General features: G+C 45.9%; 1 long non-coding RNA gene across 1 annotated transcript; it reads right to left on the reverse strand.

The window, feature by feature from the left end:
- Positions 1-23,183: 23,183 nt before the first annotated feature.
- Positions 23,184-24,649, reverse strand: LOC123094960 (uncharacterized). Its single transcript, XR_006446055.1, has 3 exons — positions 24,354-24,649; positions 24,071-24,159; positions 23,184-23,890 (listed from the first exon to the last, which is right to left on the reverse strand). It is a non-coding gene; the product is annotated as an uncharacterized lncRNA (long non-coding RNA).
- Positions 24,650-26,363: the final 1,714 nt, after the last annotated feature.

Consider the following 26,363-nt stretch of genomic DNA (forward strand, 5'->3'; position numbering starts at 1 on the left):
CACTATAAGTGACAATCTTTTCTTCAACTGTAATAGGTGCAACTACTTTTACTTCAACGGGAGGATTATATTTAAACCACTTCTCCTTACGGATATCAACGTGAGTAGCAAAAGATTCACAGAAAGAAGCTACTATCTCAGAGTCAAGTCCATATTTAGCGCTAAATCCATGAAAAGCATCGGTATCCATAAAAGATTTAACACAATCAAACATAGGTGTCATACCTGACTCCTTACCATCGTCGGAACCCCATTCTTCAGAGTTGCCTTTAATTCTTTCCAATAAGTTCCATTTGAATTCAATAGTCGTCAGCATATAAGAACCAGCACAGGAAGTATCGAGCATGTTGCGATCATTGAGAGAAAGCCGAGCATAAAATTTTTGAATAATCATTTCTCTAGAGAGCTCGTGATTGGGGAATGAATATAACATTGACTTAAGCCTCCCCCAAGCTTGAGCGATGCTTTCTCCTTCGCGAGGCCAGAAATTATATGTGTAATTGCGATCATGATGAACAAGATGCATAGGATAGAACTTCTGGTGAAATTCCAACTTCAATCGTTTATAATTCCAAGATCCAGTATCATCACATAGCCTATACCATGTAAATGCATCTCCCTTCAAAGATAAAGGGAAGACCTTCCTTTTGACAACATCATCGGGAATACCTGCAAGCTTAAATAATCCACAAACTTCATCCACAAAGATAAGGTGTAAATCGGGATGCAATGTTCCATCTCCTGCAAATGGATTAGCTAGCAGTTTCTCTATCATAACCGAAGGAATCTCAAAGTAAATATTTTCAGTAGGTTCAGTAGGTTGAGGAGCAACTCTTTGCTCTTCTGGTCGGGGTGAAGATACCCCGAACAAGCCCCTCAAAGGATTAGTTTCCATAGTAACAAGTAACAGAAACTTTCAGCACACTATATAAATGTTTCCTTACCAAGTTCCACTCACCAAAAGTGCTACACTCCCTGGCAACGGCGCCAGAAAAGAGTCTTGATGACCCACAAGTGTAGGGGATCTATCGTAGTCCTTCCAATAAGTAAGAGTGTCGAACCCAACGAGGAGCAGAAGGAAATGACAAGCGGTTTTCAGTAAGGTTTTCTCTGCAAGCACTGAAATTGTAGGTAACAGATAGTTTTGTGATAAGATAAATTGTAACGAGTAACAAGCAATGAAAGTAAATAAAGTGTAGCAAGGTGGCCCAATCCTTTTTGTAGCAAAGGATAAGCCTGGACAATTTCTTATAATGAGAAAAGAGCTCCCGAGGACACATGGGAATTATCGTCAAGCTAGTTTTCATCACGCTCATATGATTCGCGTTAGGTACTTTGATAATTTGATATGTGGGTGGACCGGTGCTTGGGTACTGCCCTTACTTGGACAAGCATCCCACTTATGATTAACCCCTATTGCAAGCATCCGCAACTACAAAAGAAGTATTAAGGTAAACCTAACCACATCATTAAACATATGGATCCAAATCAGCCCCTAACGAAGCAACGCATAAACTAGGGTTTAAGCTTCTGTCACTCTAGCAACCCATCATTTACTTATTACTTCCCAATGCCTTCCTCTAGGCCCAAATAATGGTGAAGTGTCATGTAGTCGACATTCACATAACACCACTAGAGGAAAGACAACATACATCTCATCAAAATATCGAACGAATACCAAATTCACAAGACTACTAATAGCAAGACTTCACCCATGTCCTCAGGAACAAATGTAACTACTCACAAAGCATATTCATGTTCATAATCAGAGGAGTAATAATATGCATTAAGGATCTGAACATATGATCTTCCACCAAGTAAACCAATTACTATCAACTACAAGGAGTAATCAACACTACTAGCAACACACAGGTACCAATTTGTGGTTTGGATACAAGAGATGAACTAGGGTTTTGAGAGGAGATTGTGCTGGTGAGGATGTTGATGGAGATTGACCCTCTGCCGATGAGAGGATCGTTGGTGATGACGATGGTGATGATTTCCCCCTTGCAGAGGGAAGTTTCCCTGGCAGAACAGCTCTGCTAGAGCTCTAGATTGGTTCCGCCAAGGTTCCGCCTCGTGGTGGCGGAGTTTTGTCCCGTAAGCTTGCCCACGATTTTTTCCATGGTAAAAGCCTTCATATAGCAGAAGATGGACACCGGAGGGCCACCAGGGGGGCCAAGAGACATGGGGCGCGCCCAGTAGGGGTGGGCACACACGCCACCCTCCTGGCTAGGGTGTGGGCCCCTTGAGGTGTTTCTTCTGCTCAATAATTCTTATTAATTCCAAAAATAAGTTTCGTGGAGTTTCAAGACTTTTGGAGCAGTGCAGAATAGGTTTCCAATGTTTGCTCCTTTTCCAGCCAGAATTCCAGCTGCCGGCATGCCCCCTCTTCATGGTAAACCTTGTAAAATAAGAGAGAATAGCCATAAGTATTGATATATAATGTGTAATAACAGCCCATATTGCAATAAATATTGATATAAAAGCATGATGCAAAATGGACGTATCACCCCCTCCCTAGGATTGTAATCAAGAGGAAGATACCTGTTCTCAGGGGGATCCAGAAGGAGAAGACCACTCGTATTTACCCCCTGAGGTCTTCGCTCTAACTTGGCATGCTGATGTTGGTAATATCATGCATATGGTGCCTTGCATTGCTTACTTTATACATCAAATATGTCATCTGCTTAGTTTAGACATGCTTTGTGTGAATGTCGTCTGTTTAGTTTCTATATCATATATGTGAATCATGCAATGCCATCTTGTTTAGCCAGGCATCATATCTGTGAATTTTGCAACGCCACCCTGGTTAGCCAGTCATCTTATATGTGAATTATATCATGCCATCATTCTTTTATTACATATTAAATTTGTCAACAATTTTAGTACATTCAATTACTCTTAATGTGCATCAGCCATTCAACACGGTCATGGAAAAATCTGGAGTGGAAACAAGGTCTTCAGAGCAGACAATGTTATCTGACGAAGCGCATGTCTTGCTGGTTACGGATAGCTCCTTAGAGGAGGATTCAGAGACAGATGACTAGTCCTATTTCCCCCCGAAGGTGCATGCTCTAACTTGGCAGGGTTATATTGCTCATATCAAATATGTCTTGCTTAGTTTAGACATTCTTTGTGTGAATGCCACATGTTTAGTGTCTAATTACCATGTATGTGAATTTGGCAATGCCATCTTGTTGCAAGACATTATATATGTGAATTATGCAATGCTATCTTGTTGCAAGGCATTACGTGTGTGCATTATGCAATGCCATGCTGTTTAGCCAAGCATCATATATGTGAATTATATCATGACGTCCTTTTTTGTATTACTCATTGCATTTGTCGACAATGTTTGTATATTCAACTCCTCTTCCTGTGCATCAACCATTTAAATTGGTGATGGAGAAATCTGGAGTGAAAACAAGGTCTTCAAAGCAGACAATGCTATCTGCTGAAGCAGATATCTTGCTGGTTAGAGATAGCTCCTCAGAGGAGGACTCAGAGGTAGATGACCAGTCCTATTATCCCCCTGAGGTGTATGCTCAAACTTGGCAGGGTTATATTACTCATATCATGAATATGTTGTCTCTTAATGCTTAGTTTTTACATCATATACACAATACTAGATGTCATCTCCTTAGTTGACACATCATATATGTGATTGACCTCTGCTCACTTGCCTAGTATATAAATCATATAATTGAATTATATCATGCCTCCGTCCTGTCGTCCTGGTAGTCTTGGTCTTGTTGCACCAGAATGGAAACCTTTGGTTGATTCCTTGGGACTCCACACCTGTCGCTTGCCTCCTTTGCACCAAAGGGGAAACTGGCGCTCTGCACCCGCTGGTGCCCGCCTGGCGCCCGCTTGGCCTTGGTCGTCATGGCTCACATTAGCTGAGCCTCGCGAGGTGCGCCTTGCATAGAACTCTCGGCCCCTCAGGAGCCAGCCTGAGGAGGCTGATCCCCTCGAGGGTCTTGGCGTTGTCCGCCTGCGAGGCTTGGCCCCTCGCGAGGGTCTTCAGTTGTCGATGCTAAAGTTGCGCCGTACTAGGCTGCCGATGGAGCCGCACAGTGGGCCGCAGGCAGGCAAGTCTGGGTATCCCTGTATCCAGAACGCCGACAAACCTCATGAGGATCAACACCAAGATGGTACCTGACCGAGTCAAGTTGTAGTTGCATGCTCCTTTATATGTACTCTCACACTTTGATCTGCACTAACACTTTCCATATTCATTGTTGAACTAGAACCACGGCGCAAGCGAAAATAGACATCAGGGATAATGCTTGATAGATTAACAAAATCTAAAGGAGGAAGAATGGAGATCCATTTTGAGGTAGGTTTAAAAAGGCCACATGATGCTACAAATTCAGCCAAGTTAGTATCAGAGGCAGCCGTTGCCGTTAGGTGTCATGCACGTATCCTCCCAACATGGATCCAGTACAGGAATGACAAAGAAGATACCGAGTTTAAGACCATCCTTGACCATTTATCTGTAAGTAATGTTATTCATCACAATTTGTAATATTGTCTTGCTCTGTCCCATAATTTCTAGCTTCCTCCTAATAAGACTCACATTCTTTTTTTCAACAGATGAGGTTCAAGTTGGATCCGAAAGATGATGCAACTGAACAAGCATGCACTCATGTTTTTTAGTTTGCTCTGCGGCAGTATCGGTATCACCTTAGAAAACTCACTTTGAAGTCAAGGCTAACAATAAAATCGCCCAAACATCTCGAGTGGAATATATTACAGATGAAAACTGGACAACTCTTGTTAAACACTAGTCTGATCCAAAGTATCAGGTAGGGTATATGTATTTGATCAGATCACATATTGACTTGTATTTACATTTGTGCCTTACAAGTGTATCTTCTTCTAGGCTAACTGTTTGAAGAACAAGACCAACCAATGTAAAGTGAAATTCCAACAGACAACAGGATCTCGTAGCTATATTGCACACCGCGGGGCTCTTGTAAATAGCTGCTACTTCCTTATTTTTTGTGCCATATTATTGTATCTATATTGACTTGTTCCAAATACAGAGGAAAGCCCGTGTGGACCAAAAAGAATCTGAATAGATTGAGTGCAAATCTTCAAGGATTGCCACACGAGCAAGATGAAGGGCATGAGCACACCAGTTCAAGCCGTTGTTGTAAGTCCTTACTCCTCCTGCCTTTGAACTGCTTGTTATTGTGACGTGTTCATTTAACTAGGTTTGCAGCCAATGTTAGTTACTCTATTCACTTTTATACACAGTTGTCTTAACGTATCATTTCACCTTACACGGTTTAAAAGAGATGAAGGAAATTCTTTTGGTCTTGATCTGTAATCTAGTTGTGATGTTCACGTGCCCACTCAATAATACAATAGCCTATTTGTTTTATATCTGTTTGCCCATGATATGAATGATGTCATACTATGTTCATCCTACTTTAAACCATGTCTCTTTATCCTTACATGTCAATGAAGGTGAGGAAATAGACAATACAGTAGGCATGCTACACGGACATATGTTCCGAAAGTGATTTTATTATGTAGTTGGCACTACAATACATGCTAATGTTGTAACGCCCACGATGCGGCTATATCTCTCACGTGTCGAAGCACGACTTAGAGGCATAACCGCATGGTGGTTTTGTCGCAAGAAGGGTCATCTTCACACAATCCCATGTAATGAACAAGAATGGGATAAAGAGAGTTGGCTTACAATTGCCACTTCACACAATACATAATTAAGTTCATACATCATCCAAAATACACTCATAGACCGACTACGGTCAAATCCAAATGAAAAGAAGACAACCCCAAATGCTAGATCCCCGATCGTCCCGACTGGGCTCCGCTACTGATCATCTGGAAACGAAACATAGTAACGACCAAGGTCCTCATCAAACTCCCACTTGAGCTCGGTTGCGCCACTTGCCCTGGTATCCTCGGCACCTACATCTGTTTTGGTAGAATCTGTGAGCCACGGGGACTCAGCAATCTCACACCCACGAGATCAAGACTATTTAAGCTCATAGGTAGGAAAAGGGGTAATCTGGTGGAGCTGCAGCAAGCACTAAGCATATATGGTGGCTAACATACGCAAGTGAGAGCGAGAAGAGAAACAATGCATCGGTCGAGAAGCTAGAAGCGATCAAGAAGTGATCCTGAAACTACTTACGGTCAAACATAACTCAAACCGTGTTCACTTCCCGGACTCCGCCGAGAAGAGACCATCACGGCTACACACACGGTTGATGCATTTTAATGAAGTCAAGTGTCAAGTTATCTACAACCGGACATTAACAAATTCCCATCTGCCTCATAATCGCGGGCACGACTTTCGAAAGATAATATACCCTCCAGGGGTGTCCCAACTTAGCCCATCACAAGCTCTCACGGTCAATGAAGGATATACCTTCTCCCGGGAAGACCCGATTAGTCTCGGAATCCCGGTTCACAAGACATTTCGACAATGGTAAAACAAGACCAGCCAACCGCCCGATGTGCCGACAAATCCCGATAGGAGTCACATGTATCTCATTCTCAGGGCACACCGGATAGGTCAGCCTATGAGTAAAACCAGCCCTCGAGTTGCCTCGTGGTGGCCGCGCAGTCTGCCCGTTTCGGACCAACACTCGAAGGAGCACTGGCCCGGGGGGGTTAGAATAAAGATGACCCTCGGGCTCGCGAAAACCCAAGGGAAAAAGGCTTAGGTGGCAAATGGTAAAACCAAGGTTGGGCATTGCTGGAGGAGTTTTATTCAAAGCAAACTATCAATGGGGTCCCATAAATCACCCAACCGCGTAAGGAACGCAAAATCAAGGAACATAACACCGGTATGACGGAAACTAGGGCGGCAAGACTGGAACAAGACACCAGGCATAAGGCCGAGCCTTCCACCCTTTACCAAGTATATAAGGTGCATTAATTAAACAGGAGATATTGTGATATCCCAACATATCCATGTTCCAACAAGGAACGAACTTCATCTTCACCTGCAACTAGCAACGCTATAAGAGGGGCTGAGCAAAAGCCGTGACATAGCCAAAAAACGGTTTGCTAGGACAGGATGGTTAGAGGCTTGACATGGCAATATGGGAGGCATGATAAACAATGGCAGGTAGAGCTAACATAACGATAGAGCGAGCAACTAGCAAAGCAAAGATAGAAGTGATATCGAAGGTATGGTCATCTTGCCTGCAAAGTTCTCAGAGTTGTCGAAGGCTTGATCCTCGTAAGCGTTCTCAACAGGTTCCTCGTGCACGTACTCGTCTCCCGGCTCTACCCAAAGCAAGAACACAAGCAATGGAATCACAATCAAACATGGAGCAATGCACAAGCAACATGATGCAATACATGACATGATATGCGAGATGTGATATGCAATGCTTATGCGTGCTCCGGAAGGGAAATGATGAACAAGGCATCAACTTGGCAAACCAAGTATGCCGCTAGAAAGATGAGATGATTTCGGTTGAAATCGATATAAAGATCACCGGAAACGGATGCACGGTTTGCAAATGGCAAGCAAAACAAGAATGACACAAATCTGCGATTAACAGCATGATGCTACTTAGCATGCAACAAGAAACTATGCTACAGCACCCCAACATAAAAACAAAGCATATGGCAGTGATCTACAGGAGATGCTTGACAAAAGAGGAACACTGAGCTACGGCTAAATCACACCATAACAGGTTCAAACAAGCATGGCAAAAGTGCAAAAGATATCAGCTTGGACATGGCATAAACAGCATCAGGTAGCAATGTTCAGAGCAAGCAATCAACATGCTACAGGAACTTATAATAGCAAAACAAGGCATGACATGATTCTACTCAAAGCATAGAACAAAAGTCCCTTACTGACCATGAGCCAAAAAGGATCAGAAGAAATGATGGCACCCATGTAAACATAGCAAGTTTCGTTAACAGATTCAGCAAACAGGGCATGGCATTGACAGAATTATGAAGGCATCTTCGCGAGCTCGATTCACTCACCACAAGTCATTGCATGACAAGATAAGCATAGCATCAGCAAGAAGACATGTTTATGAAGCTATCCATGGCAATAACAAGTTCATAGCATGCAAGGATCAACTACAACAACCTTGGCAAAATTGAATAACATGTAAACAATCTGCCAGGAAACATTTTGTAGCAAAAGTAGAGCACGAAAATGACATGCTAGACTACTCCATAATTGCAAACAGGGGCATGAATGGATATAGAATAACCATATGTTCAAAACATCCTTACTGAAGTATCTCAAAATATGCATGGATCTCTCTGTAGCATCAAGTTTACATGGCATAAAAATAACAGGAGAAAAGGGACTGAAATCAGCAACATCACGAGGCATAGTTTACATGCTTGTTCTAGTCACCACATTGATCACAAAAATACATGGCATTCACCCCTGTAAAGATGGCATGGCATAGTTCAAAACATATGCAGGGCTCAAGTTCATAAGATGCACACATCAATCATGGCAAAAATGACAAAAGTGCATGTTCTGGTAAGAATTTGAAACTAACATCAAATAGCCCTCTTCCAACAGCATTTCGGGCATCAAGATGAGCTCAAATGAAAATGATGCAATGAGATAAAATGATGTACTCATTGAGGCGAACAATAGGTATGCTACACACCCAAAACAGAGCCACGGGTGCAAAGTTATGACACGATGAATATGGCATGATAATGTGTAGACTTAGTGGAAATTCGAAGTCAACCTAAGTTTTGACCCGATCTGGATCTGGCGCGTGGATCAAGGTCGGCCGGAGTTCCTCGCCGGAGATGGAGCCGGAGGGGAGGACGACGGTCGGAGGAGGACAGGTCGGCCGGATCCGGGCGCGGGAGGCGGCGGCTGACGCGGAGGCGGGGCCGGGCGGCGCCGGCGGCGATCCGGGCGACGGCGGCGCGGGGGAGCCGCGGCGGCGCGCGGGCGGGCGAGCTGCGGAACGCGGTGGCCGGAGGGCGACGCTGGGGCGGCGATGTGCGGGCTGCGGGGCGGCGCGGAGCGGAGGACCGGGCGGCGGGGCGCGGGCTTCGGGGGCCGGGAGCGGGCCAAGCGGGCCGACGGCGCGGGAGCGGCGGCGCTGGCCATGTGGCGGCCTGCGATTGGCGCGGGCGCGGCGGCGGACGCGTCCGGCCCGATCCGGACATGTCCGGCGGCGCGAGGGGAGTGGTAGCTAGGGTTTTTGCCCGAAAATCTCGGGGATGGGCACATATTTATAGGTAGAGGGAGCTAGGAGACTCCAAATGAGGTGTAGTTTTCGCCCACACGATCGTGGTCCGACGACGGAGAGCATGGAAGTGACTTAGATGGGTGATTGGGCTGTTTTGAAGGGGTGTTGGGCTGCAACTCAAAAGAGGCCTTTGTGGTTATGCGGTTAACCGTTGGAGTATCAAACGACCTCCAAATGACACGAAACTTGACAGGTGGTCTACCGGTGGTGTACCAAGGCCACTTGGCAAGCCTCGTCCATTCCGAGAACGTTTAACACCCACACACGAAAAGAGACAAGAGGGGTGCGCCGGTGCACGTGGGAGTGTCGGATTGCAAAACGGACAACGGGGAAAATGCTCGGATGCATGAGACGAACACGTATGCAAATGAGATGCACATGATGACATGATATGAGATGCATGACATGAACAAAATGCAAAACAAAAGAGCAAAATCCAACGACGGAGGGAATATCATAGCACATAGCCGAAAATGGCAAGAGTTGGAGTTACAAAGAAGGAAAATTACATCCGGGGTGTTACAACACTCCACCACTACAAGAGGATCTCGTCCCGAGATCTAGGACTGAAAGAACTCCGGATATTCGGAACGGAGGTGATCCTCGCGCTCCCAGGTGGCTTCTTGGTCGGAATGGTGTGAGCACTTCACTTTCAGGAATTTGATTGACTTGTTGCGAGTCTTGCGCTCGGTTTCTTCAAGAATAGCAACGGGATGCTCATGATAAGAGAGATCTTCTTGGAGGTCAATTTCTTCAAAGTTGATAGTGCGCTCAGGAGTCTTGAAGCACTTGCGAAGCTGTGACACGTGAAACACATCGTGCACGTTTGCAAAGTTGGATGGAAGCTCGAGTTGATAGGCGAGATTGCCTCTTTTGCCAATGATCTTGAAAGGACCCACGTATCTAGGGGAAAGCTTCCCTTTGATACCGAAGGGACGAGTGCCTTTCATTGGAGAGACGCGGAGGTAGACATGGTCTCCGATTTCAAAAGCCAAGTCACGGTGCTTGCTATCATAGTAACTCTTCTGGCGCGATTGCGCGGCTTTGAGATTCTCACGAATGACTTTGCACATTTCTTCGGCTTCTGTGATCAAGTCGTTGCCAAGAAGTTGGCGTTCACCTGTCTCGGACCAATTGAGAGGAGTACGACACTTTCTGCCATAGAGAATTTCGAATGGGGCCTTGCCCGAACTCGCTTGGAAGCTGTTGTTGTAGGAGAACTCGGCATATGGAAGACAATCTTCCCACTTCATACCGAAAGGAAATGACACAAGCCCTGAGCATGTCTTCAAGGATTTGATTGACTCGCTCGACTTGGCCACTTGTTTGAGGATGGAAAGTTGTGCTGAAACAAATGTTGGTGCCCATGGCCTTCTGAAAGGAGTCCCAGAACTTAGAAGTAAAGATGCTTCCACGGTCTGAAGAGATCAATTGTGGAATGCCGTGCAAGGAGACAATCCTGGAGGTGTATAGCTCTGCCAGCTGAGCTGCTGTGATAGATTCTTTGATAGGAAGAAAATGAGCCACTTTAGTAAGCTTGTCGATGACAACGAAGATAGCATCATTTCCACGCTTGGACTTAGGAAAACCAGTTACGAAGTCCATCTCGATATGATCAAACTTCCATTCTGGAATAGCAAGAGGTTGGAGGAGACCAGCTGGTCTTTGGTGTTCTGCTTTCACCCTTCTGCAGACATCACATTCATTCACGAATTGAGCAATTTCTCGCTTCATTCGAGTCCACCAATACGACTGCTTGAGGTCATGGTACATCTTCGTACTTCCAGGATGAATGGATAGGAGGGAATTGTGTGCCTCATTCATGATGACTTTTCTCAGATCACCTTTAGGAACCACAATTCGATCCTCGAAGAAAAGAGTATCTTTGTCATCCAAGCGATAGCACTTGTACTTGGAAATGCCCTTGCCGATACCACGTTTCACCTTCTTCACCATGGTATCCAGGAGTTGTGCCTCACGAATTTGATCTTCCAAAGTAGGAGAGACTATGAGGTTGGCAAGAAAGCCTTGAGGAACAACTTGAAGATTCAGCTTGCGGAAAGCTTCACAAAGATCCGGTTGAAATGGCTTGAGAATTAGGCTGTTGCAATAAGCCTTTCTGCTCAGAGCATCTGCAATCACATTCGCCTTGCCAGGAGTATATTCAATACTTGGATTGTACTCTTGAATCATTTCGACCCATCGAGTTTGCCTGAGGTTGAGGTTGGGTTGAGTGAAGATATACTTGAGGCTCTTGTGATCGGTGAAAATGTCCACTTGCCTTCCCAACAAGAGATGTCTCCATGTTATCAATGCATGGACAACTGCCGCCAACTCAAGATCGTGAGTGGGGTAGTTCTTTTCGTTGGGCTTCAACTGACGAGAGGTATAGGCCACAACTTTCTTCTCTTGCATTAACACAGCACCGAGACCTTGAAGAGAAGCATCACAGAAAACTTCGAATGGCTTGGATTCATCAGGAGGAGTCAAGACAGGAGCTGTGACTAGCTTCTCTTTGAGGGTGTTGAAAGCAACGTCACACTCAGGCGTCCAGACATACTTGACATGCTTCTGGAGGAGGTTGGAAAGAGGCTTTGCAATCTTAGAGAAGTTCTCAATGAATCTTCAGCAATAGCTTGCAAGACCAAGAAAACTGCGGAGCTGCTTGACATTCTGAGGAGGTTCCCAATTCACAACTGCAGACACCTTCGCCGGATTAACAGCAATGCCCTTGGCGGAGATGATATGACCAAGGTAAAGAACTTCATCAAGCCAGAACTCACATTTGGAAAACTTCGCATAGAATTGATGCTCTCTGAGCTTGTCGAGCACCAATCGCAAATGTTTGGCATGATCCGACTTATTCTTGGAGAAGACCAAAATATCATCGAGATACACCAAGACGAATTCATTGTGTAGGGGTTGAAGATAAAGTTCATCATTCGAGAGAAGTTGGAGGAGCATTGACAAGGCCGAAAGACATGACAGTATATTCATAAGAACCATAGCTTGTTCTGAATGTTGTCTTGGGAATATCTTGTTCACGAATGCGAATCTGATGATAACCCATACGAAGGTCAAGCTTGGAGAATACTTTAGCACCTTTGAGTTGCTCGAAAAGCTCATTGATGTTGGGAAGTGGATACTTGTTCTTGATTGTCTTCTTGTTCAATGGACGGTAATCGACGCAAAGTCGGTCTGTGCCATCCTTCTTCTGGACAAAAAGAACTCCACAACCCCATGGAGATGAACTCGGTCTGATCAAACCCAGACGCTCTTGTTCATCGAGCTGTTTCTTCAATTCCTTCAGCTCCTTGTGTCCAAGCTTGTAAGGATGCTTGCAAACGGGTTCAGTTCCAGGCTCAAGATCGATAACGAACTCGATTGGCCGATGAGGAGGCATACCTGGAAGCTCTTCTGGAAAGACATCTTGGTACTCACAAAGGACTAGAATTTGAGAGATAGCAGCCAACTCGCCCTTCTCATTGAGAGAGAACAACCGAATGGTTTCATCACGAGCGGCATAGATGACAACATCCTCAGAAGGGTGTGTCAATTGAATCTGCCTGACAGCACAGTCAAGCTGAGCCTTGTGCTTAGAAAGCCAGTCCATCCCAAGAATTAGATCAATATCCTAGTCACCAAGAACAACTGGAGAAGACAGAAATTTATAGTCGCCCATCTTGATATCGACATTTGGAACCATCAAACGAGAACTCATGTGCTTGCCCGGGGAAACAATTGCTAGAGTTCTATCCAAATATTCCGAAGTGAAATCATGCTTGGTAAAGAACAGCGTTGACATGAAACAATGCGATGCACCGGTATCAAATAAGACTTTTGCAGGAATATCATTACCTGAGAGATTACCCATTATCACATCAGAAGAATCCTCTTCTTGCGCTGCATTCATCATGTTCACCTTTGCATACTTTGGATTATGCTTGACCACTGCATTGCTTGAAGATCTCACAGGAGGAGGAGGAGGAAGGCGCCTTTGATTGAAGCATTTGTTTGCGTAGTGACCTTTCTGCTGGCACTTGTTGCAAGTCACTTCTGAGAGCGGACGATGATACGGAGCATTTGACCTTGGAGCTTGAGGCCGAGACTTGTTCTGATAGCCTGGGTTGGGTGGGTGGGAAGATCCACGACCACCTGAGTTCTTCTGCTGGTAAGGCTGACGAAATGGAGGAGGAGGAAGGTAGAACTTTTGCTGCTTAGCTGCCACTTGAGAGGAAGAAGAAGACTGAACTGCATCCCTGATTCTCTTCTTAGAAGCCTCACACTTGAGCTGAGCACCTTCTTGCTTGAGGGCCATATTGTAGAATTGATCAAACTGAGTAGGCTCAACAAGAACGAGAGCTAACTGCAGATCCTCTCTAAGGCCACCTCTGAATTGATAGATCATACTCTTCTCATCAGGAACGTCTTGTTTAGCGAAGCGAGCAAGTTTCTGAAACTGCTTGTTGTATTCGTACACTGACATGTTGCCTTGCTTGAGATTGCGGAACTCCTCACGCTTGCTCTCAACAACACTGGTAGGAATGTGGTGAGCTTTAAAGTCCCGACAGAAATCAGTCCAAGTAATCACTCGACCTCCTTTGGAATCCTTGTATTGCTGGAACCAATCAGCTGCTTGATCCTTGAGCTGAAAAGAAGCGAACTTGACGTAGTCCTCAGGCCTGACATTGCTGCATTCAAAATGCTTGTTGATATCCACGAGCCAATTGTCGGCGTCTGTGGCCTCGGCACAGTAGCTGAAAGACTTCGGCTGACTTGCAAGGAATTGGTTGAGGGTAGGAAACTGAGGCTGATGATTGAACTGCCCTTGACCTTGATTCCCTTGGTTGCCTTGGCCTTGGTTGCGCTCTTGCATCAGCTGAATCAACAACTGAGCGTTGGCGTTTGTGGTTGCCATCAAAGCTTGCCATGCCTCCGGAGGCGGAGGTGGAGGTGGAGGGTTCGCCTGACTCCCATCATTGCGTTCCGGATTCTGACGCATTGGCGGAGCCATCCTGAAGAGGGTGACATCCGTTAGCATCTTGATAGACAGATAGACAAGTTGAATCAACGGATAGAAATTGCAACATATAGTCTTCACAATAAACATTCGAACAAGGATGAACGAATGGATTCCCAAAGCTAACATCACACATCCATTAAGGTGAGAAGCCACTTGATAAGAGATTGATGAATGAAATAAACAAGGTACAACTGGAACAAATAAGTGGTAAGGATTACCCAATCACAAACCAAATATCTGCGGGAAGAAGTGCTAGAGCTACTTGAATCCCACCTATAAACTCCCGAAACTTTCCGGTTATGCAATCAGGTGTTGGGGATACAGGGGAAGCAATATATCTCACCCAAACTAACAATCCCTACATCCAGCTGTATCCATCCGTCAACACATAACCAAGAAACCTTCGGAAATCGTGTACCTCAACCTTCGAAAAGCATCCGTTATACGAGTCATGGCAATACTCCCGAACTCCCCAGTACTGGGTGACGTCGAGGTTATCTCACCAACAACTGCATAAAAGAGATTTTCGATGTCGGCAAAACTCAGGTATTCCAGAACTGCAACGATAAAATTGTGACGACAACACCTCGGAGCTCAACTCCCCGGGACACTGCCACAACCCTAAATGTCAGGAGGCACCAAGAACAATGTTCTCGTCACAAAACCATCGGAACGATTCCAAGATACCCGCGTGATCCTAAAATTTTTTAGTGAAATTTGAGGAGAGGAAAGTCAAAACATCTACGTCAGGAGACCTCACCAGAGCGACGAAGGGACTGAGGAGTAAAAAGAATCCTACTCTCCGATATATATAATCCTAAGACTCAAAACATTTTTTAGTTCTAGACTCAACAACGCCAGCAATCAATCAAGCAGGGGGCTCCTAAGTCGGGGATGGCTCTGATTACCAACTTGTAACGCCCACGATGCGGCTATATCTCCCACGTGTCGAAGCACGACTTAGAGGCATAACCGCATGGTGGTTTTGTCGCAAGAAGGGTCATCTTCACACAATCCCATGTAATGAACAAGAATGGGATAAAGAGAGTTGGCTTACAATCGCCACTTCACACAATACATAATTAAGATTCATACATCATCCAAAATACACTCATAGACCGACTACGGTCAAATCCAAATGAAAAGAAGATAACCCCAAATGCTAGATCCCAGATCGCCCCGACTGGGCTCCACTATTGATCATCTGGAAACGAAACATAGTAACGACCAAGGTCCTCGTCAAACTCCCACTTGAGCTTGGTTGCGCCACTTGCGCTGGTATCCTCGGCACCTGCATCTGTTTTGGTAGAATATGTGAGCCACGGGGACTCAGCAATCTCACACCCGCGAGATCAAGACTATTTAAGCTCATAGGTAGGAAAAGGGGTAATCTGGTGGAGCTGCAGCAAGCACTAAGCATATATGGTGGCTAACATACGCAAGTGAGAGCGAGAAGAGAAACAACGCATCGGTCGAAAGCTAGAAGCGATCAAGAAGTGATCCTGAAACTACTTACGGTCAAACATAACTCAAACCGTGTTCACTTTCCGGACTCCGCCGAGAAGAGACCATCACGGCTACACACATGGTTGATGCATTTTAATGAAGTCAAGTGTCAAGTTATCTACAACCGGACATTAACAAATTCCCATCTGCCTCATAACCGTGGGCACGGCTTCCGAAAGATAATATACCCTCCAGGGGTGTCCCAACTTAGCCCATCACAAGCTCTCTCGGTCAACGAAGGATATACCTTCTCCCGGGAAGACCCGATCAGTCTCGGAATCCCGGTTCACAAGACATTTCGACAATGGTAAAATAAGACCAGCAAAGCCGCCCGATGTGCCAACAAATCCCGATAGGAGTCGCACGTATCTCGTTCTTAGAGCACACCGGATAGTTCAGCCTACGAGTAAAACCAACCCTCGAGTTGCCCCGTGGTGGCCCCGCAGTCTGCCCGTTTCGGACCAACACTCGAAGGAGCACTGGCCCCGGGGGGGGTTAAAATAAAGATGACCCTCGGGCTCGCGAAAACCCAAGGGAAAAAGGCTTAGGTGTCAAATGGTAAAACCAAGGTTGGGAATTGCTGAGGAGTTTTATTCAAAGCGAACTGTCAAGGGGGTCCCATAAATCACCCAACCGCGTAAGGAACGCAAAATCAAGGAACATAACACCGGTATGACGGAAACTAGGGCGGCAAGAGTGGAACAAGACACCAGGCATAAGGCCGAGCCTTCCACCCCTTACCAAGTATATAAGGTGCATTAATTAAACAGGAGATATTGTGATATCCCAACATATCCATGTTCCAACAAGGAACAAACTTCATCTTCACCTGCAACTAGCAACGCTATAAGAGGGGCTGAGCAAAAGCGGTGACATAGCCAAACAACGGTTTGCTAGGACAGGATGGTTAGAGGCTTGACATGGCAATATGGGAGGCATGATAAACAATGGCAAGTAGAGCTAACATAACGATAGAGCGAGCAACTAGCAAAGCAAAGATAGAAGTGATATCGAAGGTATGGTCATCTTGCCTGCAAAGTTCTCAGAGTTGTCGAAGGCTTGATCCTCGTAAGCGTTCTCAACAGGTTCCTCGTGCACGTACTCGTCTCCCGGCTCTACCCAAAGCAAGAACACAAGCAATGGAACCACAATCAAACATGGAGCAATGCACAAGCAACATGATGCAATACATGACATGATATGCGAGATGTGATATGCAATGCTTATGCGTGCTCCGGAAGGGAAAATGATGAACAAGGCATCAACTTGGCAAACCAAATATGCCGCTGGAAAGATGAGATGATTTCGGTTGAAATCGATATAAAGATCACCGGAATCGGATGCACGGTTTGCAAATGGCAAGCAAAACAAGAATGACACAAATCTGCGATTAACAGCATGATGCTACTTAGCATGCAACAAGAAACTATGCTACAGCACCCCAACATAAAACAAAGCATATGGCAGTGATCTACAGGAGATGCTTGACAAAAGAGGAACACTGAGCTACGGCTAAATCACACCATAACAGGTTCAAACAGGCATGTTAAAAGTGCAAAAGATATCAGGTTGGACATGGCATAAACAGCATCAGGTAGCAATGTTCAGAGCAAGCAATCAACATGCTACAGGAACTTATAATAGCAAAACAAGGCATGACATGATTCTACTCAAAGCATAGAACAAAATTCCCTTACTGACCATGAGCCAAAAAGGATCAGAAGAAATGATGGCACCCATGTAAACATAGCAAGTTCCGTTAACAGATTCAGCAAACAGGGCATGGCATTGACAGAATTATGAAGGCATCTTCGCGAGCTCGATTCACTCACCACAAGTTATTGCATGAAAAGATAAGCATAGCATCAGCAAGAAGACATGTTTATGAAGCTATCCATGGCAATAACAAGTTCATAGCATGCAAGGATCAACTACAACAACCTTGGCAAAATTGAATAACATGTAAACAATCTGCCACGAAACATTTTGTAGGAAAAGTAGAGCACGAAAATGACATGCTCGACTACTCCATAATTGCAAACTGGGGCATGAATGGATAGATCATAACCATATGTTCAAAACATCCTTACTGAAGTATCTCAAAATATGCATGGATCTCTCTGTAGCATCAAGTTTACATGGCATAAAAATAACAGTAGAACAGGGACTGAAATCAGCAACATCACGAGGCCTAGTTTACATGCTTGTGCTAGTCACCACATTGATCACAAAAATACATGGCATTCACCCCTGTAAAGATGGCATGGCATAGTTCAAAACATATGTAGGGCTCAAGTTCATAAAATGCACACATCAATCATGGCAAAAATGACAAAAGTGCATGTTCTGATAAGAATCTGAAACTAACATCACATAGCCCTCTTCCAACAGCATTTCGGGCACCAATATGAGCTCAAATGAAAATGGTGCAATGAGATAAAATGATGTACTCATCGAGGCGAACAATTCGGTATGCTGCACGCCCAAAACGGAGCCACAGGTGCAAAGTTATGACACGATGAATATGGCATGATAATGTGCAGACTTAGTGGAAATTCGAAGTCAACCTAAGTTTTGACCCGATCTGGATCTGGCGCGTGGATCGAGGTCGGCCGGAGTTCCTCGCCGGAGATGGAGCCGGAGGGGAGGACGATGGCCGGAGGAGGACGGGCCGGCCGGATCCCGGTGCAAGAGGCGGCGGCGGACGCAGAGGCGGGGCCGGGCGGCACCGACGGCGACCCGGGCGGCGGCGTGCGGGCTGCGGGGCGGCGCGGAGCGGAGGACCGGGCGGCGGGGCGCGGGCTTCGGGGGCCGGGAGCGGGCCAGGCGGGCCGGCGGTGCGGGGGCGGCAGCGCTGGCCACGTGACGGCCTGCGATTGGCGCGGGCGCGCCGGCGGACGTGTCCGGCCCGATCCGGACGTGTCCGGCGGCGCGAGGGGAGCGGTAGCTAGGGTTTTTGCCCGAAAATCTCGGGGATGGGCACATATTTGTAGGTAGAGGGAGCTAGGAGACTTCAAATGAGGTGTAGTTTTCGCCCACACGATCGTGATCCGACGACGGAGAGCATGGAAGTGACTTAGATTGGTTATTGGGCTGTTTTGAAGGGGTGTTGGCCTGCAACTCAAAAGAGGCCTTTGTGGTTATGCGGTTAACCGTTAGAGTATCAAACGATCTCCAAATGACACGAAACTTGACAGGTGGTCTAACGGTGGTGTACCAAGGCCACTTGGCAAGCCTCATCCCATTCCGAGAACGTTTTAACACCCGCACACGAAAAGAGACAAGAGGGGTGCGCCGGTGCACGTGGGAGTGTCGGATTGCAAAACGGACAACGGGGAAAATGCTCGGATGCATGAGACGAACACGTATGCAAATGAGATGCACATGATGACATGATATGAGATGCATGACATGAACAAAATGCAAAACGAAAGACAAAACCCAACCATGAAGGGAATACCATAGCACATAGCCGAAAATGGCAAGAGTTGGAGTTACAAATATGGGAAGTTACATCCGGGGTGTTACAAATGTATTACAGTAGTTCACCAGAAATAAGTTTGTATAAACGTGAAACCTACTTTGTTTGTTTTTGTCTCATTAGTAACTTATCTGGTACACTAATCTACAAGTTCAAACTTTCAGCAAGCTATGGAACAAATGATTGAACAACCACAACCACCTAAAGGTGAGGAGGCTACCACAGGCACAATGTCACCTCTTGTTGCAGTGTGTCGGTATCTCTCCACTAACAGTGCAAAAAGCACCTTCCTCTGTAATTCTGGGTTGGTTGTCAAGGTAACCTCATCCAAATCGCCTACTGAACAAAATCTTCCGGCTAGACAGAGTGATATATCTGTGCTCCAGACACAAGTCCAATCCCTAATGGACGTCGTTTCGGAAAAAAAATAGTGGTTGACAAATGTCGTCAAGATGTGAATGGTTTTGAAACCAAACTATCAGACATTTGCTTCATTGTTCAAGAGCAATGGCGAAAAAAGGGGAAGATCATGCTGCTCCATCAGATTCTACAACCTGAAACATTAGCACTCAGGTCAAATGATATGTGCTTCTATACATCTGATGGTGCTTTTATCTACAAGGACTGAAAACTTTATGCCAACATGCCTTTTGTTGTATGGCTGGAATTTATTTTGTTGTGATACAACATTTATTGTGCTGCCAAAGGCTGTAGAAATTACGACGCTATTTTTGTATAGTGTAGGTTTATCTTAGTAATGTATTCAGCGAAAGCTTTGTAGGAGCCCAACGTGCCAACATTCGTTAGGCCCATTCCAATTGGGCTAAAAACGATTATGGGCCCTAATTTGCATGTAGCCAACTAAAAATATCTGGGCCTAAATCAGCATAAGCTTTCATATGTTTGGTAGGCATGCGCCCCTAGTGGGCCTTTAACAGGCCTAAACATAATTTGGGCCCTCGGTAACAATAGGTCGTTAACATGTGTAAATATCTCGAGCCCATAAATAACATGGGTCTTTAATAGGCCGAAAGTGAGATTGAGCCCCGATTGTGCCAAATAACCCACTGGTCATTAGCAAGCCGAAATGTATCTCAACTCATGGTGGCCCACTTACAATGCAGATCGTTCATAGGCCGAAATTCAGATGGGTCGTAAATGCACCGACCTACTACACGGGCCTTTAATAGGCTGGAAGTTCGGCCGGGCTTGATTAGTATCAGTTTTATATGGGTCGTTCATAGGCCCGATGTGATGCTGGGCCACACATGCCCCATGGATTTCGTCCGACGTTAACAGGTCGAAAATCACAAGAGGCTGGAAGTGGCCGAAATCTACAGTGGGCCTCTAACAGGACGAATGTCAGACATGACCGAATATGACCCAAATCCTTCACAGTCGTTTATGGGACGGAAGTTAAAATGGCTAATAAATTGGCCCAAATGAAGCAGGACCTTTAACGGGCCGGAAACACATCGGGCCGTAATTCGGCCCAAATACTTAGCGGACTGTTAACATGCCAGAAGTGACCATGGGCCACGATGATGACAGGTTTAGAACGGGCCGTTGATGGGCCGATTTGACAATAGTCGTACGGGCCTTAACTACGAATGGGCTGTCTGCAAGCAGCCCATTAATGGGCCATCCTGCTAATTTTGACTGGGCCAGCCTTTCTAACCTAAATAGGCGGCTGTTGGGCCTTTCCACATGTCGACGTATCATAGGCGCTCCTGTCCATTGGGAGGTTGACATATGTCCATTTCGAGTGCTGACACGTGGTTGCTATAGCTACGTGGAAAATCCTCATTGGTCCCAGCTGTTAACGGGTTATCGGATCCAAACCGGAACCCGATAGATTAACGGTGACCCATTACGGAGGATGCCACGTGTGGGTCACCCTTGACGAAAGCACTTCTATGACGTGCGATTTATCGTCATGGAAGTGGACACTTCCGTGATGATAATTTTGGTAATGTCATGGAACACTTCTACGACAGCACAGGTAATCGTCATGGATGTACATGCATGACAGAAAACGTGACCTACTGTGACAAACACGTATCATCACGGAAGTGGTTTTTTTTGTAGTGTGGAGGGGGATTCCCCCTCCTTGGCCATTGCAAGGGGGAAGGGAAACCTTCCCCCCTTGTGGCAGCCCCTCTCCTCTTCCCAACCTATATATACTAGAGGATTTGATGTTTTTTTACACATAGGCTTTGGAGCCACCTCTAGTTCTCTAGTTCTAGTTCTAGGTTGTCCTAGTTGATGAATTATAGTTTGACCTAGATCCCATAATACTCATATTAGAAGCCTAGTGTTGTTCTAATCTCCTCCTAATTCTCCAACGATGATTAGCTCTAGACGACGTAGCGCTGCCGGGTCGTGAAGACCGTAGGCTTGTAACTTGTAGAGAGGTCGTGCTTTCGGTCTTCTGTTCGAGGGGTTGTTCATGGGCAGTTCGCGAGATCATTCATCTATGGTTCGATGGACTCCAAGTACAATTTACACCAACTCGTCTTCTTTCGCTGCAACTCGGAGTCGGTAACGATTGAATGTGTAATGCCCGGATAATTAAGCTATAGTAATCCCTGTTAATGGTGTTGTGTCATCACATTACTGTTGCTAATCTTCATTTGTCCCAAATCGCGATTCAAATTCAAAACTGAGTTTAAAGTCAAAATTCAAATTTGTCAAACATGAAAACTAAAATGTTCAAAGTGTGGCAAATAATCCCTGGATATTTGTCCTGTTGAAACACATATTTTATAAAGTATTTAAATGCCCTTCAATGAATAAAACAGTGGCTAAAACAATTGTTTAATTTTTTAATAATAAACAAATATAAACTATTTATTAATGTGTCAAACTTTTTGTGGCAGTGGGTTAATTGGCAACACTAATTATGGAGCTAGTTTTACATTTAACTAGATCATGCCGGTGCGCGTTGCTGTGCCCGTCCACTTTTGCTATAAAATGGTAGGGATTTTTGCAAGTATACGAAGACATGAAACATGGAAGTTATATAGCATATTTCGTAAATATATGGAGACACGAAACATGCAAGTTAGATTTGCAATTTGGTATGAACTAAACTACGTATTGCGAAGTTAGCTCGAGTCTTATGGACAGTCAATGGACAAATGATCTGTAAAAGTCCTTCACCATCATTTTCATGTGTGACCAACTTCTCCTCGTCTTAGCCTGAACTCTGCATGTGTTAGACTGCGTTATACAAACATGTCACAACCTGCTTTGACTTCCCTTTAGCTACATGTACACATATTTGTAAAAGGGTTTCCTATTTAACTATGATTGTAATAATCATTTGCAAATCATAATAGCATGCATGAACTCTTGAAGAATCAAGGCGCGGTAGGAATACAAAACTAACCACGTATTGGTTTACAGGATATTGATTAATTATGAACGCAAAATCGAAGGATATTTCTTAATGTTCACAACTTATATATTCAAAATAAATCGCATTATAAATAATTTACGCCATATATATTCTGAGATCTTTACTGGATGTATATTCAGAGTAATTCTCATCACAAAAAATAGAGTATATGGCGTGGCATTTGGTTGGTAACACAACTGAGAAGTGCAAGTCAGCTTCATTAGTCAAAGCTACGTACAGATTCTCAATCTTTCAGCTTATCCCACACACCGTCTATAGTACACATCAGAGCTTCAACCTAGTACTTCTATTTTTCTCCAACCGCATAAATAATTAAGAATGAAAATATTACCTTTTTATGTTTTTTCTCCAGCCTAGATAAATAAGTAAGAACGGAAATAATACCTTTTTATGCTTGTTTGTAGTTGTCATCAAAAAGTCCACAGAGTTTTCCTTGAGCTCGCCACGACATCCTACCAACTCTCCTAATTCCTGTGATTAACAAATTTTTTTGAAGCTAAACGCCCTCTCGCACTTTATTCAATAGGTGCAAGCATGTCTCACTGGAAAAATACAGTCAACCAGCCAGAGATTACATCAAAGATTACAGCATGCATATCTATAACTAAAGCTTCCTTAGCTAGTCGGTAGGCCGCCAAGTTAATCTGACGACCCGAGTATCGAAGCTCGAACCCCTGTAGAAGATCACTTATTTCCTTCATCTCACCTAAGATATGAACACCCACCGATTTCTGGGGTGCACTCCACAGACTCTGAATCTCATGAGAATCTGTTTCCACTATCACTCTTTGCAGTCCCATATTGCGTGCTAATATCATCGCGTCGCGACAGGCCAGTAACTCAATGGATAGCAGGTCAGTAACTCCAACTTACTTAGCACACTTCGCTCGTAAGAACGCCCCTTGATCATCCCGGATAATGATCCTCGCACCTCCACGACCGTTCACTGAATCAGTGAATCCATCTGTATTCATCTTAATCCAACCTGCACCTGGATATTGCCATTTTGGCTTAACCGCGCTCGGAGCCTTCTCCTTCAAAGGTAGCTCGAGTGCTCGGTTTTTCATGTTCTCAGCCATGAAGATGGCACAGACTGAAACCATCAGCGATTGATCTCACCATAGGTAGGTTCTTGGCAAATACAAGATCTACAGGAAACAATAAGAATATGGCCACTGAATTCGACACCCTCCAGTAATATAATCACATCTCGGCTGGAAGGTTGATGTATGCAAAATAGAGTAGCAACAATTAAAACATGCTAGATAGGGTGCAATTATTTTAAAACAATTAGAGAAAAAACATATCATATGATTAAAAAGCACATAGACACAGATATTGAGGTTAGGCATAATTTTAGTTAAACGAGGGCATAAGAGAAAACTCATACTAACCCATCTGTTAGCCATTGGATACTGACAAATTCAGCTGGAAAAAGGTAAGAAACCCAACAATATGTGCTCGAATTCGTCTTGTACATAACCTGTAGTTTTTTCATGGGCACGAAGAACAGCATCAGTAAACAAAACAAATTTCAAAGATGAAGGGAGAATTGGGGGGAGAGGAGATGCAGGAAGGAGGGAGAATTGGAGACCTGAGAATCACCAGGGGCACTGTTGGGATTATATAGGCGTGTATAAGTTTAATGAAAATTATGAATTACCAACTGTAACTGACCTACAATAACCAGCAGTCTGCGCATTGACTGGTAGTAATGGCTGATTAAACTCTCAATCAATCTTTGGATTAGCAATAGTACTTCAAAGGGCGGATGCATGTGTTGCCGCCACAATCCATCCTGCCGTGTTGTGTAACCAAACAGATCGAGCTGACCCTGTGCCCCATCGCTCGGCGAGGCGCTTCCCGAACCAGCGCGGTCGTCATGGATCCGTTGCTCTAGCCCGGCATCGGTCATCACCCAGGTCGGTCGCATATGGAGTGAGCCGCCCGGCGAAGGGATGAGAGGCACGCGATTCTGCCGATCGAGATAATGTATTTTTTTATGCTGGTATACATGCCTTCAAGAGGGGAAGGCCCATTAGGCTGAAGTTTACCATAGAGGTGGAAAAATGTGAGCGGAGCAGCGGCCCATAACGGTTAGCCCTCGTTAACAATGGACTGAGGCTGATTAAGGGCGACCCACAGCAAATCTGATAGCCACAAACGCACTAAACTAAGGATCCAATGGATGAAAACGCTAATGGTTTGAGAGGGCAGGAAAAGTGCTAAGTTATAATGTATCTAAATAAAACAAAAATTAAAAAGAAACTAAAAATAAAACATGAGTTTTAAAAAGAAAAGCAAAAGAACAAAAATAAAAAGACGACCCCACGCCACCCCACTGGGCCATGGCCTAGGTAACCCCCAGGCCAGCCCACACGGCCCCTCACCCCCTGCTTAACCACCACCCCCACTAAACCTAGCCACGATCCCCCACTCCCCCACAACTTCTCCCCCTCACATCTCCCTCCCCCTCGCGCGCCACCGTCGCAACCCGACGCCACCGCCATCACCGGAATGCCCCACCATCGCTGCCTTGCTACCGCCTGCGCCCATCCCCGACAGCCATAACGAGCCTCGCCGCCCCGTACGCCTTCAACGAGGGTGAGGACCCCTTTTCCTTTCTCCCCTGTCACCGGACATCAACGCGCCCCGCTCCATGCCCGACCGCACCTCGCCTCGCCGCGCGCTGCGCTTCGGCTGTAGCCCCGCTCACGCGCCGTACATGGCCGCCCGCATGTGCTCGCCTAGTCGCTCGCGCCCGTGCACACGGCCGGCCATGCGCGCCCCGCGCCTACTGCCGCACCTAGTCACGTCGCCCGTCGCGTGCCTCACCCATGTACCTCGCCATGCCCTGCCACCGCGACATCGCTCGAGTCCGCCTGCCTTCGCTAATCGCCCCCTCGTGTGGCCTCCCCTGCTCGGCCCGCTTGCGTCCACCGCTGCCTCGCGTCCCCATGCAGCTTTGCGCCCATGCCGCCTCTGCCCCACTTTGCCGCTCTTGTCGCACACAGCGGCGACCATGCCCCGCGCCGCACGTGTACGCGCCTGCCCTCGCCCTGCTACTTCCCCGTGCAGTCCCCGCCATCGTAGCTCGCTGCTCCTCCCCTGGCCACCGCCCTTCCCTCCCGCCACTACTGGAAACAGTTTCTTTGCTGTCCGCCATGGCAGACGGCAAAGGCATAGATCCCGGATGTCAAAAATCTTTGCCGTCCACCAGCAAATGGCAAACTGTCTGTCTGAACAGGTGCCAGCAAAGGCCTTCTTTGATGTCTGCTTCCACGAAACGGACGGCAAAGGATTGTGTCGTCCGCCGTCTCAGGCCAGCAGACGGCAAAGACAACGAACGACAGTGGGGTGGCATCAGAGCCGTTAGGGCGCTCTTTGCCATCCGCCAGCAAACGGCAAAGATTCAAAGGTCTTTGTCGTCCGCCAGCGGATGGCAAAGAGCTCAGTTAGGCCAGCACTGGGAAGCTGCCACGTGGCTAGCTATGCCGTCCACCAGCAGACGACAAAGATTCAAAGGTCTTTGTCGCCCACCAGCAGACGACATAGCTGACCAAATAGGCAGCCAATGTTCCCAGTGTCTACAGGAAGCTACCACGTGTACTCTTTGCCGTCTGCTAGCAGACGACAAAGCTCTTTGTCATCCGCTAGCAGACGGCAAAGAGGCTATATATCCCCTGT

Source organism: Triticum aestivum, chromosome 4B (genome assembly GCF_018294505.1).
Source record: "Triticum aestivum cultivar Chinese Spring chromosome 4B, IWGSC CS RefSeq v2.1, whole genome shotgun sequence".
Taxonomy (NCBI): Eukaryota; Viridiplantae; Streptophyta; class Magnoliopsida; order Poales; family Poaceae; genus Triticum; species Triticum aestivum.